At 41.9% G+C, this 18,862-nt stretch overlaps 4 non-coding genes across 4 annotated transcripts; all 4 read right to left on the reverse strand.

The window, feature by feature from the left end:
* Positions 1 to 10,993: 10,993 nt before the first annotated feature.
* LOC134996359 (U1 spliceosomal RNA) lies at positions 10,994 to 11,157 on the reverse strand. Its single transcript, XR_010199059.1, has one exon. It is a non-coding gene; the product is annotated as a U1 spliceosomal RNA (small nuclear RNA).
* Positions 11,158 to 11,307: 150 nt separating this feature from the next.
* On the reverse strand, positions 11,308 to 11,471 carry LOC134996232 (U1 spliceosomal RNA). Its single transcript, XR_010198937.1, has one exon. It is a non-coding gene; the product is annotated as a U1 spliceosomal RNA (small nuclear RNA).
* Positions 11,472 to 12,145: 674 nt separating this feature from the next.
* LOC134996492 (U1 spliceosomal RNA) lies at positions 12,146 to 12,308 on the reverse strand. The gene has a single exon (XR_010199183.1). It is a non-coding gene; the product is annotated as a U1 spliceosomal RNA (small nuclear RNA).
* A 152-nt stretch (positions 12,309 to 12,460) lies between these two features.
* Positions 12,461 to 12,624, reverse strand: LOC134996124 (U1 spliceosomal RNA). Its single transcript, XR_010198831.1, has one exon. It is a non-coding gene; the product is annotated as a U1 spliceosomal RNA (small nuclear RNA).
* Between the last annotated feature and the right edge of the window lie 6,238 nt (positions 12,625 to 18,862).

Consider the following 18,862-nt stretch of genomic DNA (forward strand, 5'->3'; position numbering starts at 1 on the left):
GATTTGGGATAGGGCTGGGGAGGGCCGTTGCTCAGGCACATCTCTGTCAAGTAAGTTGCATTTGATTTGTTGTTTGGGGGTGCTTTAGTATTAGGCAGCCTTCTGCCCTACCATGTTCATCTGAAAATATGTGTTCTCCCTGCAGTTGTTGTCCCCAGATGAGAGTTCCCTTGTGCTGCCTCAGTTGAATCTCCTTTTGGAGAAGACCTCAATAAGATTGTAGCTGATCTGGCTACTGCTAAAACAGCTTGCCTACCTAGTATGACTCCTACCACGCAGAAGGCTAAAAGTACTTTTCTTGGCCCTTTCATCCTCCAGGTAAAGCGTACCCAAGGTCAGGCATACCCAAAGCAAGCTCATGTTTCCAGACCTGCCAAGCCCAGACTGAAGCAATCCTGGGCTGCCCATCAGCCTGCTTCCAAAACGGACAAGCCTGCCGCATGACGGTGCAGGCCTCCCTCTGGGGGATCCCAGGGTGGGGGGCCCGACTTCTAGGTTTGGCAAAGAAAGGTATAATTCTAAGCTAGAGAATTCTGTTTGGAGCTCACCTTGTACTTTGTGAAGAAATAATCAGCATTGTGGCTGAGCAGATACATGTAGTGTGTGGCTGCAAACTGCATGGATCTGCTGCGTTGTAATGCTGATTCTTTTTTTTTGCAAAGTACCAATAGCTTCATATAATGTTCACAATTTTTATGCAGGATCAAATAGCTCAATAGGTAGGGTGTTTGATTAGAATTCAACAGGTTATAGGTTTGAATCCTGGGTATGGTAGTTTGAGATGTGTTATTTAATAAAGTATGTTGTTCTGACTGCCGGCATCCTATCACCTGGGATATCATACTAAATAAATGGAGTTGATAAAAATTTTTTTTTTTTTTTTTTAACTAGGGACAATTTCCAGATACTTCTCTTTATAACTGAGATTGCCCCCTGGAACTTCACATCAGTTGACAACTATGCATGAGTGGGCAGTGCTTGTCCTGGATCTGTCCACCCATTTATGTGCCGCCATAAAATAAAGCATGACTAACAGTTATCCTGGGCGTACACTACACAATTATCTGTCAGGCTATCTATCCAGTCTGGATGGATGGAATGAAAATCTGGTAATGTATAGGAGCAAATGTCAATTAACCATTTGCTCCCAAACACTAGAAAAGTGGTCAAAAATGGTCATTACACAAATTGGTTAAACCCAAAATTTAACCAATTTGTTTAGGGGACCATTTTTGTCCATTTTTTAGTGTTTGAGAGTAAATCGTTGATGGTCATTTGCTCACATAGATAACCGGATTTCTATTCCAACCAGCCAGTGTTGGAGAGATGGTCTGCCAGATTACATAATGCATACCAGAGCCATAACTAGACTTTTTGGTGCCCTGTGACAGAGAATTATATGCCCTCCCCCCCATTTTTGCAATATGGACAAAAGGCGCATGCCTTGTGGGGAAGGGGCATAACAAGATTGGTCTCAGAGAAAGCACATGAGATATGAAGATATATCTAGTATACTTGACACTCAATGGTTTGTGGTATTGCAGGGGTGCCCTCCTTAAATGCATATACAGTCACACATGGCATGTTTGTGTAAATGGCATATCAGCAGTCAGCACTAACTGGTGACATGCCATTTGTACAAGTAAGCCATGTGTGACTAATATATAAACATACTTTATTAAATAACACCTCAAACTATCATACCCAGGATTCAAACCTATAACCTGTTAAATTCTAATCAAACACCCTACCCATTGAGCTACTTGATCCTGCATCTATTCTAACCTCCAAAAACAGATTCAGTTGCATTTTCCAGCGTGTTTTGTTTGCGCCTTTGCAAATGTCTTACATCGACAAACTTATTTAGTACTATTTTGCAAATAGGGTTACATTGTCGCAACATTGTGTTCCCTAATTGCTTGATTTTTTAAATGCAAAAATTGATAAAGACACCTGATAATTGCTCTGTGGAGTCTTCTTTTGTGTCTACTTCTTATCTACATTTAATTCCCTACCTATAATCAAGGCATTTTTAAATGCTGGGTGCTGCCAGGACGTGAGGCCTACCTAGTCTTTAGATCTGAATTTGAATGTACTTGTGAACTAACTTAATTTCCTACTTCTAAACTCATTCCTAAATTCACTACTTACATTAATCCTGTAGTTGGGCATTTTGAGCCTTCAATTGTGGGCATTGTTTTGTGTCCAGACCAGCAGCTGGTGGTGTGCATTTGCTGGAAAGGCATCGAAGACCTCCGATATGCTGCATCTCCTGATGTGTGTCTGCCTCAAGTGGCTGTCAGCAAATGCATGCTAGACACCCCATTCCAAGCTGATTGTGACATCACGGAACATGCATCATAGAACAGGCATGCTAGAACATGGGTCTTCAACCTGCGACCCTCCAGCTGCTGTGGAACTACATATCCCAGCATGCCCTGCCTCAGTTTTAGCATACCTTAATAGCAAAACTGTGGCAGGGCATGCTGGGATGTGTAGTTTCACAGCAGCTGGAGGGCCACAGGATGAAGACCCATGTGCTAGAACCAAACCGCAGGTACATTGAATGCTAGCAAGCTGAATGTTTAAATCCTTTTTGTTCCGCAGCATTCCAATGCGGAAGATTCCATGGAACCAGAGATTATTCCATTGAGAAGGACATGCTGCCTGGATGACTGCACTGTGCAAATTAAATCACGGAGCCAGTTGGCTTGTGGGTGGCTCTGGTGACTGGGTGGTTGGGTGGGCGGTGTGTCGGAGGTGGAGCACATGCAAATGAATGTGTATCATCCAGCTAGTGAGAGAGAAAACTCATGCAGGAGTGTGCCTGCTTGTCAGTGAGTTATGCACCTTGCCAGACGTCAAATCTACATGGAGCAACTGGAGGGGACAAGAGCAGGTTTGGAAAATATACACAGAAGAGCATATATGCTGGCGCATTCTCCATGATTGTGTCAGCTTATGTTTTGGTGCACTGCACTTTCCTCCACTAAGTTTTAGCCATTTTGTTTAAACGCAAGTGTAGTTGCTTCTCGCTCTTTTGGCTGTGATATTGTATTGTGGTTGAAGAGTCTGCTGGAGGGATTGTTTTCTTCATTGGCGAGAGACTGAAGATATTCCAGGATGGAAGGCTTGGGAACACTATCCGTTTTTCAGTTGTGGAAGAGTTGAAAGACCGGATTGGACTACATTCTATAGTAAAGGGTATCTTTGTATTTATTAATCCTCCCTTTATATGTGTCTGTCTTTCAATAAAGCTTTGGGCTTGTGATTCCGTCACCCTCTTACACTCCACACCCATAGCCTTATTAACTATTGTATTGTTTAAATGTATAGTGCAGTTCATGATTTATAGTGTAGGCTGACCTGTACTGTAGTTCTTGAACTGTACTATACCGACAGCATTTGTATTGTGTTTTGGCTGTGCTGCAACACAGTACTTATGTGTGTAATGTTTATGTATGTTTTTTTGCTTCTTTATGTCAATAAAGACTGCTTTTTCAATCCAATATCTGAAAACAATCAATGTTTATCTTTGATGGCAATAGAAGTGGTATGATATTTGCTGCTTTTGAAAGGCAATATCTGATATGTCCCCTATCTGGGAACCATATATTAAATGGCTTTTCAGAAAAGGGAGATGGGAGAAGAGCTTTCAGTACTTGTAGGACCGATGCACATTTCCTATTCTAGCCTCCAAAAACAGATTCAGTTGCATTTTCCAGCGTGTTTTGGATGCGCCTTTGCAAATGTCTTACATCGACAAACTTATTTAGTACTATTTTGCAAATAGGGTTACATTGTTGCAACATTGTGTTCCCTAATTGCTTGATTTTTTAAATGCAACAATTGATAAAAACACCTGATAACTGCTCTGCGGAGTCTTATTTTGTGTCTACTTCTTATCTACATTTAATTCCGTACCTCTAATCAAGGCATTTTTAAATGCTGGCGGCTGCCAGGACGTAAGGCCTACCTAGACTTTAGATCTGAATTTGAATGTACTTGTGAACTAACTTAATTTCCTACTTCTAAATTCATTCCTAAATTCACTACTTACATGAATCCTGTAGTTGGGCATTTTGGGACTTCGATTGTGGGCATTGTTTTGTGTCCAGACCAGCAGCAGGTGGTGTGCATTTGCTGGAAAGGCATCAAAGACCTCCGATATGCTGCATCTCCTGATGTGTGTCTCCCTCAAGTGGCTGTCAGCAAATGCCTGCTAGACACCCCATTCCAAGCTGATTGTGACATCACGGAACATGCATCATAGAACAGGCATGCTAAAACATGGGTCTTCAACCTGCGACCCTCCAGCTGCTGTGGAACTACACATCCCAGCATGCCCTGCCTCAGTTTTAGCATACCTTATAGCAAAACTGTGGCAGGGCGTGCTGGGATGTGTAGTTTCACAGCAGCTGGAGGGCCACAGGATGAAGACCCATGTGCTAGAGCCAAGCCGCAGGTACATTGAATGCTAGCAAGCTGAATATTTAAATCCTTTTTGTTCCGCAGCATTCCAATGCGGAAGATTCCATGGAACCAGAGATCCTTCCATTGAGAAGGACATGCTGCCTGGATGACTACACTGTGCAAATTAAATCACGGAGCCAGTTGGTTTGTGGGTGGCTCTGGTGACTGGGTGGTTGGGTGGGTGGTGTGTCGGAGGTGGAGCACATGCAAATGATTGTGTATCATCCAGCTAGTGAGAGTGAAAACTCATGCAGGAGTGTGCCTGCTTGTCAGTGGGTTATGCACCTTGCCAGACGTTAAATCTACATAGAGCAGCTGGAGGGGACAAGAGCATGTTTGCAAAATATAGATAGAAGAGCATATATGCTGGCGCATTCTCCATGATTGTGTCAGCTTATGTTTTGGTGCACTGCACTTTCCTCCACTAAGTTTTAGCCATTTTTGTTAAGCTCAAGTGTAGTTGCTTCTCGGCCTTTTGGCTGTGATCTTGTATTGTGGTTGAAGGGTCTGCTGGAGGGAGGGATTGCTTTCTTCATTGGCGAAAGACCAAAGATATTCCAGGATGGAAGGCTTGGGAACACTATCTGTTTTTCAGTTGTGGAAGAGCACAGAGGTCGGATTGGACTACATTCTATAGTAAAGGATGTCTTTCTATTTATTAAACCTCCCCTTATATGTGTCAGTCTTTCAATAAAGCTTTGGGCTTGTGATTCCCTCACCCTCTTACACTCCACACCCATAGCCTTATTAACTGTTGTATTATTGTACAGTTTAAATGTATAGTGCAGTTCATGATTTATAGTGTAGGCTGGCCTGTGCTGTAGTTCTTGAACTGTACTATACCATCAGCATTTCTATTGTGTTTTGGCTGTGCCGCAACGCGGTACTTATGTGTGTAATGTTTATGTATGTTTTTTTGCTTCTTTATGTGCATCGGTCCTACAAGTAATGAAAGCTCTTCTCCCATCTCCCTTTTCTGAAAAGCCATTTAATATATGGTTCCCAGATAGGGGACATATCAGATATTGGATTTCAAAAGCATCAAATATCATACCACTTTTATTGCCATCAAAGATAAACATTGATTGTTTTCAGATATTGGCTTGAAAAAGCAGTCTTTATTGACATAAAAAAAAAACATACATAAACATTGCACACATAAATACAGTGTTGCAGCACAGCCAAAACACAATACAAATGCTGACGGTATAGTACAGTTCAAGAACTACAGCACAGGCCAGTCTACACTATAAATCATGAACTGCACTATACATTTAAAGTATACAATAATACAACAGTTAATAAGGCTATGGGTGTGGAGTGTAAGAGGGTGAGGGATTCACAAAACCGAAGCTTTATTGTAACACAGACACATATAAGGGGAGGGTCAATAAATAGAAAGATATCCTTTACTATAGAATGTAGTCCAATCCGACCTCTGTGCTCTTCCACAACTGAAAAACAGATAGTGTTCCCAAGCCTTCCATCCTGGAATATCTTTGGTCTTTCGCCAATGAAGAAAACAATCCCTCCCTCCAGCAGACCCTTCAACCACGATACAAGATCACAGCCAAAAGGCCGAGAAGCAACTACACTTGAGCTTAACAAAAATGGCTAAAACTTAGTGGAGGAAAGTGCAGTGCACCAAAACATAAGCTGACACAATCATGGAGAATGCGCCAGCATATATGCTCTTCTATCTATATTTTGCAAACCTGCTCTTGTCCCCTCCAGCTGCTCTATGTAGATTTAACGTCTGGCAAGGTGCATAACCCACTGACAAGCAGGAACACTCCTGCATGAGTTTTCTCTCTCACTAGCTGGATGATACACAATCATTTGCATGCGCTCCACTTCCGACACACCACCCACCCAACCACCCAGTCACCAGAGCCACCCACAAGCCAACTGGCTCCGTGATTTAATTTGCACAGTGTAGTCATCCAGGCAGCATGTCCTTCTCAATGGAAGGATCTCTGGTTCCATGGAATCTTCCGCATTGGAATGCTGCGGAACACAAAGGATTTAAATATTCAGCTTGCTAGCATTCAATGTACCTGCGGCTTGGCTCTAGCACATGGGTCTTCATCCTGTGGCCCTCCAGCTGCTGTGAAACTACACATCCCAGCATGCCCTGCCACAGTTTTGCTATTAAGGTATGCTAAAACTGAGGCAGGGCATGCTGGGATGTGTAGTTCCACAGCAGCTGGAGGGTCGCAGGTTGAAGACCCATGTTTTAGCATGCCTGTTCTATGATGCATGTTCCATGATGTCACAATCAGCTTGGAATGGGGTGTCTAGCAGGCATTTGCTGACAGCCACTTGAGGGAGACACACATCAGGAGATGCAGCATATCGGAGGTCTTCGATGCCTTTCCAGCAAATGCACACCACCTGCTGCTGGTCTGGACACAAAACAATGCCCACAATCGAAGTCCCAAAATGCCCAACTACAGGATTCATGTAAGTAGTGAATTTAGGAATGAATTTAGAAGTAGGAAATTAAGTTAGTTCACAAGTACATTCAAATTCAGATCTAAAGACTAAACACAAAACACAAAATAAGACTCCACAGAGCAATTATCAGGTGTCTTTATCAATTGTTGCATTTAAAAAATCAAGCAATTAGGGAGCACAATGTTGCGACAATGTAACCCTATTTGCAAAATAGTACTAAATAAGTTTGTCGATGTAAGACATTTGCAAAGGCGCAAACAAAACACGCTGGAAAATGCAACTGAATCTGTTTTTGGAGGTTAGAAAAGATGCAGGATCAAGTAGCTCCATGGGTAGGGTGTTTGATTAGAATTCAACAGGTTATAGGTTTGAATCCTGGGTATGATAGTTTGAGGTGTTATTTAATAAAGCATGTTTATATATTAGTCACACATGGCTTACTTGTACAAATGGCATGTCACCAGTTAGTGCTGACTGCTGATATGCCATTTGCACTAAAACAAATTAAAATGGTAAAAGTTATTGTACTTTAAGTAAAAATAAAAGCTAAAATATCAATCCCAGTTTTGGATTACTTTAATGAACAAAAAAAAAATGCATATAGCAAAGGATAGTTTCAATCTGCCTACCTCTGGGTTATGGACCCAGCATGCTTCCATTACAGTACTCTGCTGCACATGTAAGTGCAAGAGATCCTGAAGCACTCACTCATCATGGGAAAGTACCAATGTGTTTCTTCATTGGTTGATGGAAGAAACATCTTACAAAAACTCTCCACATTATTGACTTTTTAAAATGTTTCTAGGAATCGTTCTAGATGAATGCTTATTAGCCTTTGTCAGTATAGACTTTTACAAAGTGTTGCTGTGGCGCAATCAGTTACTGTGTAAGGCTATTAACCAAAAGGTTGGTGGTTCAATCCCACCCAGGGACGTAATTGACCTTGTTATCAGATTTTGGTGATCTTTATGTAGACAAGTGAAAATTTCAAACCCCCTCTTATGGTGTAGGGTACCTGGCCTTCTCTGATGTAATCAGAGTTAGATTTGATTCAGTGATTTTATAAAAACAGCTAGGAAGCACAATTTAGCAGTGGGTTGCAGAGAAAAAGAAATATGCTGGCAAAAAAATCCAATTGAGTGATTAAACAGCTTTTCATTTTCTGGCTTTATTTTTATGCTAACAAATTTGTTCTCTGAAAAGTGTCCACAAAGCCAAGTTTCTGATTAACACATTTGTAGGGATGGTTTTTAACCTATTACTAAATTAAACTTGCTTCATTGGAAAGGCAGCAAGATGCATCCTCATTTCAATATCTACTGAAATAATACAGGTTGACACCAGGAAACATTAACGCCACTGCATCCTTTGTGCTTTCTCATGTGGAAGTCTGTTTAATGTGAAAACAAGGTGATATCTAATTAGCACACAGGTAAGGAATTAAGAAAATATTTATTTAAGGGTGAAGATGTTTCTCACAAAATCGTTGCCCCAATGCATCATTGAAATTCAAGCTGGAAAGATGATTTTAATATATCACTTGTACATTTTGTATTGCTCTTCTGGTGACAATGTAGTTTGTTTTTGTCAATTACCATTTTAATAATCGGGTAAAGAAAATTAAGTGGATTTTTGAAAGAAAACAATACTGTCAATATACTATTAAAACAAATGAAAATGGTAAAAGTTATTGTACTTTAAGTAAAAATAAAAGAGCAAAAATATCAATCCCAGTTTTGGATTACTTTAATTAACAAAAAAAAAACGCATATAGCAGAGGATAGTTTCAATCTGCCTACCTCTGGGCTATGGACCCAGCATGCTTCCATTACAGTACTCTGCTGCACATGTAATTGCAAGAGATCCTGAAGCACTCACTCATCATGGGAAAGTACCAATGTGTTTCTTCATTGGTTGATGGAAGAAACATCTTACAAAAACTCTCCAGATTATTGACTATTTAAAGTTTTTCTAGGAAACGTTCTAGATGAATGCTTATTAGCCTTTGTCAGTATGTACTTTTGCAAAGTGTCGCTGTGGCGCAATCAGTTAGTGTGTACAGCTATTAACCAAAAGGTTGGTGGTTCAATCCCACCCAGGGATGTAATTGACCTTGTTATCAGATTTTGGTGATCTTTAAGTAGACAAGTCAAAATTTCAAAAACCCCTGTTATGGTGTAGGGTACCTGGCCTTCTCTGATGTAATCAGAGTTAGATTTGATTCAGTGATTTTATAAAAACAGCTAGGAAGCACAATTTAGCAGTGGTTTGCAGAGAAAAAGAAATATGCTGGCAAAAAAATCAAATTGAGTGATTAAACAGCTCTTCATTTTCTGGCTTTATTTTTATGCTAACAAATTTGTTCTCTGAAAAGTGTCCACAAAGCCAAGTATCTGATTAACATCTTTGTAGGGATGGTTTTTCACCTATTACTAAATTAAACTTGCTTCATTGGAAAGGCAGCAAGATGCATCCTCATTTCAATATCTACTGAAATAATACAGGTTGACACCAGGAAACATTAACGCCACTGCATCCTTGCTGCTTTCTCATGTGGAAGTCTGTTTAATGTGAAAACAAGGTGATATCTAATTAGCACACAGGTAAGGAATTAAGAAAATCTTTATTTAAGGGTGAAGATGTTTCTCACAAAATCGTTGCCCCAATGCATCATTGAAATTCAAGCTGGAAAGATGATTTTAATATATCACTTGTACATTTTGTATTGCTCTTCTGGTGACAATGTAGTTTGTTTTTGTCAATTACCATTTTAATAATAGGGTAAAGAAAATTAAGTGGATTTTTGAAAGAAAACAATACTGTCAATATACTATTAAAACAAATTAAAATGGTAAAAGTTATTGTACTTTAAGTAAAAATAAAAGAGCAAAAATATCAATCCCAGTTTTGGATTACTTTAATTAACAAAAAAAAATGCATATAGCAGAGGATAGTTTCAATCTGCCTACCTCTGGGTTAAGGGGCCCAGCATGCTTCCATTGCAGTACTCTGCTGCACATGTAAGTGCAAGAGTTCCTGAAGCACTCACTCATCATGGGAAAGTACCAATGCGTTTCTTCATTGGTTGATGGAAGAAACATCTTACAAAAACTCTCCAGATTATTGACTTTTTAAAGTTTTCTAGGAAACGTTCTAGATGAATGCTTATTAACCTTTGTCAGTATGTACTTTTGCAAAGTGTCTCGGTGGTGCAATCGGTTAGTGTGTTTGGTTATTAACCAAAGGGTTGGTGGTTCAATCCCACCCAGGGATGTTATTGACCTTGTCATCAGATTTTGGTGATCTTTAAGTAGACAAGTCAAAATTTCAAACCCCCTCTTATGGTGTAGGGTACCTGGCCTTCTCTGATGTAATCAGAGTTAGATTTGATTAAGTGATTTTATAAAAGAACAGCTAGGAAGCACAACTTAGCAGTGGGTTGCAGAGAAAAAGAAATACGCTTGCAGAAAAATCCAATTGAGTGATTAAACAGCTCTTCATTTTCTGGCTTTATTTTTATGCTAACTAATTTGTTCTCTGAAAAGTGTCCACAAAGCCAAGTATCTGATTAACACCTTTGTAGGGATGGTTTTTCACCTATTACTAAATTAAACTTGCTTCATTGGAAAGGCAGCAAGTGATGTCATCCAAGCAGTGGGTCAAAGTTGGCTTCAACCCTCGTCTGCTTATGAAAAGAGAAAAGGGATATGCAGGGCATGGCGGCCTTTTGCGACGCTTGGATGACCCCTAGTTCGCATTAAACACCCCCACCCTCCTTCGGTGTGGGGCTCATGTTGGCCATGCCCCAGCCCCTGAAGCATTCAAGCTGATTTCTTGCAGCAGCTGGGTACTGTAACAGCTCCAGAGCTGCTCTGTAAGGCAAGTAAAAGGGTGTGGGCCCTGCAGCACTACCTGTAGTTTGCATTGTGCATTGGAAGGCACAAAGTAAGCAGACGGGAGGAGAAGTCAGGATAGTGCACAAGGTTATAGAAGGGAGGGGCTCAAGAAAAGAGAAGTGGAAACAGACAGCATACTAGGCTGGAGAGAGACCTGAGACAAAGAGATCTGAATTATACGAGAGCCGTCCAGGGGAAACACAAATTATGCAGTCAAGTTTCCCACATTTGGGGAAATCGCAAGGGGCAGCACACCCAGAGTGCAATGGGTGAGCCTTGCCCTGGGAGAAGCACCTTCATGATCGTAGTATCTCACCTGGCAGGTTAGTAGGAGTTGGGCTAGAGCTGGGGAGGGTCGCTGCTCGGGCACTACCTTTCAAGTGAAGGAGATCCAACTGAGGCAGCACAAGGGAACTCTCAAAAGAAGAACAAGGCTAGAGGAAGATCTGAGACAAAGAAATCTGACTTTACCAGAGCTGACCAGAGGAAAGCACAAACACAGTCCACCACTACCACAAATAATGCAGTCGAGTTTCCCACATTTGGGGAAATCACAGGGGTCAGCATACCCAGAATGCAATGAATGAACCTCACCCTGGGAAAACAATCTTCATGACAATAGTATCTCCTATGCAAAATAAGTATGATTTGGGATAGGGCTGGGGAGGGCCGCTGCTCAGGCACATCTCTGTCAAGTAAAGGAGATTCAACTGAGGCAGCACAAGGGAACTCTCATCTGGGGACAACAACTGCAGGGAGAACACATATTTTCAGATGAACATGGGGTGGCAGAAGGCTGCCTAATACTGAAGCACCCCCAAACAACAAACCAAATGCAACAACTAGTGCAAGCATTCCTGGGGGATGGCCTGCAGCAGATGGATTTGAATATGGTGATGTCATCCAAGCAGTGGGTCAAAGTTGGCTTCAACCCTTGTCTGCATATGAAAAGAGAAAAGGAGCGTGCAGGGCATGGAGGCCTTTTGTGGTGCTTGGATGACCCCTAGTTCGCATTAAGCACCCCCACCCTCCTTCGGTGTGGGGCTCATGTTGGCCATTCCCCAGCCCCTGAAGCATTCAAGCTGATTTCTTGCAGCAGCTGGGCACTGTAACAGCTCCAGAGCTGCTCTGTAAAGCAAGTAAAAGGGTGTGGGCCCTGCAGCACTACCCGTAGTTTGCATTGTGCATTGGGAGGCACAAAGTAAGCAGACGGGAGGAGAAGTCAGGATAGTGCACAAGGGTATAGAAGGGAGGGGCTCAAGAAAAAAGAAGTGGAACCAGACAGCAAACTAGGCTGGAGAGAGACCTGAGACAAAGAGATCTGAATTACATGAGAGCCGACCAGGGAAAACTCAAATTATGCAGTCAAGTTTCCCACATTTGGGGAAATCGCAGGGGCAGCACACCCAGAGTGCAATGGGTGAGCCTTGCCCTGGGAGAAGCAACTTCATGATCATAGTATCTCACCTGGCAGGTAAGTAGGAGTTGGGCTAGAGCTGGGGAGGGTCGCTGCTCGGGCACCCCCCTGTCAAGTGAAGGAGATCCAACTGAGGCAGCACAAGGGAACTCTCGAAAGAAGAACAAGGCTAGAGGAAGATCTGAGACAAAGAAATCTGAATTTTACCAGAGCTGACCAGAGGAAAGCACAAATACAGTCCCCCACTACCACAAATAATGCAGTCGAGTTTCCCACATTTGGGGAAATCACAGGGGTCAGCATACCCAGAATGCAATGAATGAACCTAACCCTGGGAGAACAATCTTCATGACCATGGTATCTCCTATGCAAAATAAGTATGATTTGGGATAGGGCTGGGGAGGGCCGTTGCTCAGGCACATCTCTGTCAAGTAAGTTGCATTTGATTTGTTGTTTGGGGGTGCTTCAGTATTAGGCAGCCTTCTGCCCTACCATGTTCATCTGAAAATATGTGTTCTCCCTGCAGTTGTTGTCCCCAGATGAGAGTTCCCTTGTGCTGCCTCAGTTGAATCTCCTTTTGGAGAAGACCTCAATAAGATTGTAGCTGATCTGGCTACTGCTAAAACAGCTTGCCTACCTAGTATGACTCCTACCACGCAGAAGGCTAAAAGTACTTTTCTTGGCCCTTTCATCCTCCAGGTAAAGCGTACCCAAGGTCAGGCATACCCAAAGCAAGCTCATGTTTCCAGACCTGCCAAGCCCAGACTGAAGCAATCCTGGGCTGCCCATCAACCTGCTTCCAAAATGGACAAGCCTGCCGCATGACGGTGCAGGCCTCCCTCTGGGGGATCCCAGGGTGGGGGGCCCGACTTCTAGGTTTGGCAAAGAAAGGTATAATTCTAAGCTAGAGAATTCTGTTTGGAGCTCACCTTGTACTTTGTGAAGAAATAATCAGCATTGTGGCTGAGCAGATACATGTAGTGTGTGGCTGCAAACTGCATGGATCTGCTGCGTTGTAATGCTGATTCTTTTTTTTTGCAAAGTACCAATAGCTTCATATAATGTTCACAATTTTTATGCAGGATCAAATAGCTCAATAGGTAGGGTGTTTGATTAGAATTCAACAGGTTATAGGTTTGAATCCTGGGTATGGTAGTTTGAGATGTGTTATTTAATAAAGTATGTTGTTCTGACTGCCGGCATCCTATCACCTGGGATATCATACTAAATAAATGGAGTTGATCAAATTTTTTTTTTTTTTTTAACTAGGGACAATTTCCAGATACTTCCCTTTATAACTGAGATTGCCCCCTGGAACTTCACATCAGTTGACAACTATGCATGAGTGGGCAGTGCTTGCCCTGGATCTGTCCACCCATTTATGTGCCGCCATAAAATAAAGCATGACTAACAGTTATCCTGGGCGTACACTACACAATTATCTGTCAGGCTATCTATCCAGTCTGGATGGTTGGAATGAAAATCTGGTAATGTATAGGAGCAAATGTCAATTAACCATTTGCTCCCAAACACTAGAAAAGTGGTCAAAAATGGTCATTACACAAATTGGTTAAACCCAAAATTTAACCAATTTGTTTAGGGGACCATTTTTGTCCATTTTTTAGTGTTTGAGAGTAAATCGTTGATGGTCATTTGCTCACATAGATAACCGGATTTCTATTCCAACCAGCCAGTGTTGGAGAGATGGTCTGCCAGATTACATAATGCATACCAGAGCCATAACTAGACTTTTTGGTGCCCTGTGACAGAGAATTATATGCCCTCCCCCCCATTTTTGCAATATGGACAAAAGGCGCATGCCTTGTGGGGAAGGGGCATAACAAGATTGGTCTCAGAGAAAGCACATGAGATATGAAGATATATCTAGTATACTTGACACTCAATGGTTTGTGGTATTGCAGGGGTGCCCTCCTTAAATGCATATACAGTCACACATGGCATGTTTGTGTAAATGGCATATCAGCAGTCAGCACTAACTGGTGACATGCCATTTGTACAAGTAAGCCATGTGTGACTAATATATAAACATACTTTATTAAATAACACCTCAAACTATCATACCCAGGATTCAAACCTAAAACCTGTTAAATTCTAATCAAACACCCTACCCATTGAGCTACTTGATCCTGCATCTATTCTAACCTCCAAAAACAGATTCAGTTGCATTTTCCAGCATGTTTTGTTTGCGCCTTTGCAAATGTCTTACATCGACAAACTTATTTAGTACTATTTTGCAAATAGGGTTACATTGTCGCAACATTGTGTTCCCTAATTGCTTGATTTTTTAAATGCAAAAATTGATAAAGACACCTGATAATTGCTCTGTGGAGTCTTCTTTTGTGTCTACTTCTTATCTACATTTAATTCCCTACCTATAATCAAGGCATTTTTAAATGCTGGGTGCTGCCAGGACGTGAGGCCTACCTAGTCTTTAGATCTGAATTTGAATGTACTTGTGAACTAACTTAATTTCCTACTTCTAAATTCATTCCTAAATTCACTACTTACATTAATCCTGTAGTTGGGCATTTTGAGCCTTCAATTGTGGGCATTGTTTTGTGTCCAGACCAGCAGCTGGTGGTGTGCATTTGCTGGAAAGGCATCGAAGACCTCCGATATGCTGCATCTCCTGATGTGTGTCTGCCTCAAGTGGCTGTCAGCAAATGCATGCTAGACACCCCATTCCAAGCTGATTGTGACATCACGGAACATGCATCATAGAACAGGCATGCTAGAACATGGGTCTTCAACCTGCGACCCTCCAGCTGCTGTGGAACTACATATCCCAGCATGCCCTGCCTCAGTTTTAGCATACCTTAAAAGCAAAACTGTGGCAGGGCATGCTGGGATGTGTAGTTTCACAGCAGCTGGAGGGCCACAGGATGAAGACCCATGTGCTAGAACCAAACCGCAGGTACATTGAATGCTAGCAAGCTGAATGTTTAAATCCTTTTTGTTCCGCAGCATTCCAATGCGGAAGATTCCATGGAACCAGAGATTATTCCATTGAGAAGGACATGCTGCCTGGATGACTGCACTGTGCAAATTAAATCACGGAGCCAGTTGGCTTGTGGGTGGCTCTGGTGACTGGGTGGTTGGGTGGGCGGTGTGTCGGAGGTGGAGCACATGCAAATGAATGTGTATCATCCAGCTAGTGAGAGAGAAAACTCATGTAGGAGTGTGCCTGCTTGTCAGTGAGTTATGCACCTTGCCAGACGTCAAATCTACATGGAGCAACTGGAGGGGACAAGAGCAGGTTTGGAAAATATAGACAGAAGAGCATATATGCTGGCGCATTCTCCATGATTGTGTCAGCTTATGTTTTGGTGCACTGCACTTTCCTCCACTAAGTTTTAGCCATTTTGTTTAAACGCAAGTGTAGTTGCTTCTCGCTCTTTTGGCTGTGATATTGTATTGTGGTTGAAGAGTCTGCTGGAGGGATTGTTTTCTTCATTGGCGAGAGACTGAAGATATTCCAGGATGGAAGGCTTGGGAACACTATCCGTTTTTCAGTTGTGGAAGAGTTGAAAGACCGGATTGGACTACATTCTATAGTAAAGGGTATCTTTGTATTTATTAATCCTCCCTTTATATGTGTCTGTCTTTCAATAAAGCTTTGGGCTTGTGATTCCGTCACCCTCTTACACTCCACACCCATAGCCTTATTAACTATTGTATTGTTTAAATGTATAGTGCAGTTCATGATTTATAGTGTAGGCTGACCTGTGCTGTAGTTCTTGAACTGTACTATACCGACAGCATTTGTATTGTGTTTTGGCTGTGCTGCAACACAGTACTTATGTGTGTAATGTTTATGTATGTTTTTTTGCTTCTTTATGTCAATAAAGACTGCTTTTTCAATCCAATATCTGAAAACAATCAATGTTTATCTTTGATGGCAATAGAAGTGGTATGATATTTGCTGCTTTTGAAAGGCAATATCTGATATGTCCCCTATCTGGTAACCATATATTAAATGGCTTTTCAGAAAAGGGAGATGGGAGAAGAGCTTTCAGTACTTGTAGGACCGATGCACATTTCCTATTCTAGCCTCCAAAAACAGATTCAGTTGCATTTTCCAGCGTGTTTTGGATGCGCCTTTGCAAATGTCTTACATCGACAAACTTATTTAGTACTATTTTGCAAATAGGGTTACATTGTTGCAACATTGTGTTCCCTAATTGCTTGATTTTTTAAATGCAACAATTGATAAAAACACCTGATAACTGCTCTGCGGAGTCTTATTTTGTGTCTACTTCTTATCTACATTTAATTCCGTACCTCTAATCAAGGCATTTTTAAATGCTGGCGGCTGCCAGGACGTGAGGCCTACCTAGACTTTAGATCTGAATTTGAATGTACTTGTGAACTAACTTAATTTCCTACTTCTAAATTCATTCCTAAATTCACTACTTACATGAATCCTGTAGTTGGGCATTTTGGGACTTCGATTGTGGGCATTGTTTTGTGTCCAGACCAGCAGCAGGTGGTGTGCATTTGCTGGAAAGGCATCGAAGACCTCCGATATGCTGCATCTCCTGATGTGTGTCTCCCTCAAGTGGCTGTCAGCAAATGCCTGCTAGACACCCCATTCCAAGCTGATTGTGACATCACGGAACATGCATCATAGAACAGGCATGCTAAAACATGGGTCTTCAACCTGCGACCCTCCAGCTGCTGTGGAACTACACATCCCAGCATGCCCTGCCTCAGTTTTAGCATACCTTATAGCAAAACTGTGGCAGGGCATGCTGGGATGTGTAGTTTCACAGCAGCTGGAGGGCCACAGGATGAAGACCCATGTGCTAGAGCCAAGCCGCAGGTACATTGAATGCTAGCAAGCTGAATATTTAAATCCTTTTTGTTCCGCAGCATTCCAATGCGGAAGATTCCATGGAACCAGAGATCCTTCCATTGAGAAGGACATGCTGCCTGGATGACTACACTGTGCAAATTAAATCACGGAGCCAGTTGGTTTGTGGGTGGCTCTGGTGACTGGGTGGTTGGGTGGGTGGTGTGTCGGAGGTGGAGCACATGCAAATGATTGTGTATCATCCAGCTAGTGAGAGTGAAAACTCATGCAGGAGTGTGCCTGCTTGTCAGTGGGTTATGCACCTTGCCAGACGTTAAATCTACATAGAGCAGCTGGAGGGGACAAGAGCAGGTTTGCAAAATATAGATAGAAGAGCATATATGCTGGCGCATTCTCCATGATTGTGTCAGCTTATGTTTTGGTGCACTGCACTTTCCTCCACTAAGTTTTAGCCATTTTTGTTAAGCTCAAGTGTAGTTGCTTCTCGGCCTTTTGGCTGTGATCTTGTATTGTGGTTGAAGGGTCTGCTGGAGGGAGGGATTGCTTTCTTCATTGGCGAAAGACCAAAGATATTCCAGGATGGAAGGCTTGGGAACACTATCCGTTTTTCAATTGTGGAAGAGTTGAAAGACCGGATTGGACTACATTCTATAGTAAAGGATGTCTTTCTATTTATTAATCCTCCCCTTATATGTGTCAGTCTTTCAATAAAGCTTCGGGCTTGTGATTCCCTCACCCTCTTACACTCCACACCCATAGCCTTATTAACTGTTGTATTATTGTACAGTTTAAATGTATAGTGCAGTTCATGATTTATAGTGTAGGCTGGCCTGTGCTGTAGTTCTTGAACTGTACTATACCGTCAGCATTTCTATTGTGTTTTGGCATTGCCGCAACGCGGTACTTATGTGTGTAATGTTTATGTATGTTTTTTTGCTTCTTTATGTGCATCGGTCCTACAAGTACTGAAAGCTCTTCTCCCATCTCCCTTTTCTGAAAAGCCATTTAATATATGGTTCCCAGATAGGGGACATATCAGATATTGCCTTTCAAAAGCATCAAATATCATACCACTTTTATTGCCATCAAAGATAAACATTGATTGTTTTCAGATATTGGCTTGAAAAAGCAGTTTTTATTGACATTAAAAAAACATACATAAACATTACACACATAAGTACAGTGTTGCAGCACAGCCAAAACACAATACAAATGCTGACGGTATAGTACAGTTCCAGAACTACAGCACAGGCCAGCCTACACTATAAATCATGAACTGCACTATACATTTAAACTATACAATAATAGAACAGTTAATAAGGCTATGGGTGTGGAGTGTAAGAGGGTGAGGGATTCACAAAACCGAAGCTTTATTGTAACACAGACACATATAAGGGGAGGGTCAATAAATAGAAAGATATCCTTTACTATAGAATGTAGTCCAATCCGACCTCTGTGCTCTTCCACAACTGAAAAACAGATAGTGTTCCCAAGCCTTCCATCCTGGAATATCTTTGGTCTTTCGCCAATGAAGAAAACAATCCCTCCCTCCAGCAGACCCTTCAACCACGATACAAGATCACAGCCAAAAGGCCGAGAAGCAACTACACTTGAGCTTAACAAAAATGGCTAAAACTTAGTGGAGGAAAGTGCAGTGCACCAAAACATAAGCTGACACAATCATGGAGAATGCGCCAGCATATATGCTCTTCTATCTATATTTTGCAAACCTGCTCTTGTCCCCTCCAGCTGCTCTATGTAGATTTAACGTCTGGCAAGGTGCAT

Source organism: Pseudophryne corroboree, unplaced genomic scaffold, assembly GCF_028390025.1.
Source record: "Pseudophryne corroboree isolate aPseCor3 unplaced genomic scaffold, aPseCor3.hap2 scaffold_142, whole genome shotgun sequence".
In the NCBI taxonomy this organism is placed as follows: Eukaryota; Metazoa; Chordata; class Amphibia; order Anura; family Myobatrachidae; genus Pseudophryne; species Pseudophryne corroboree.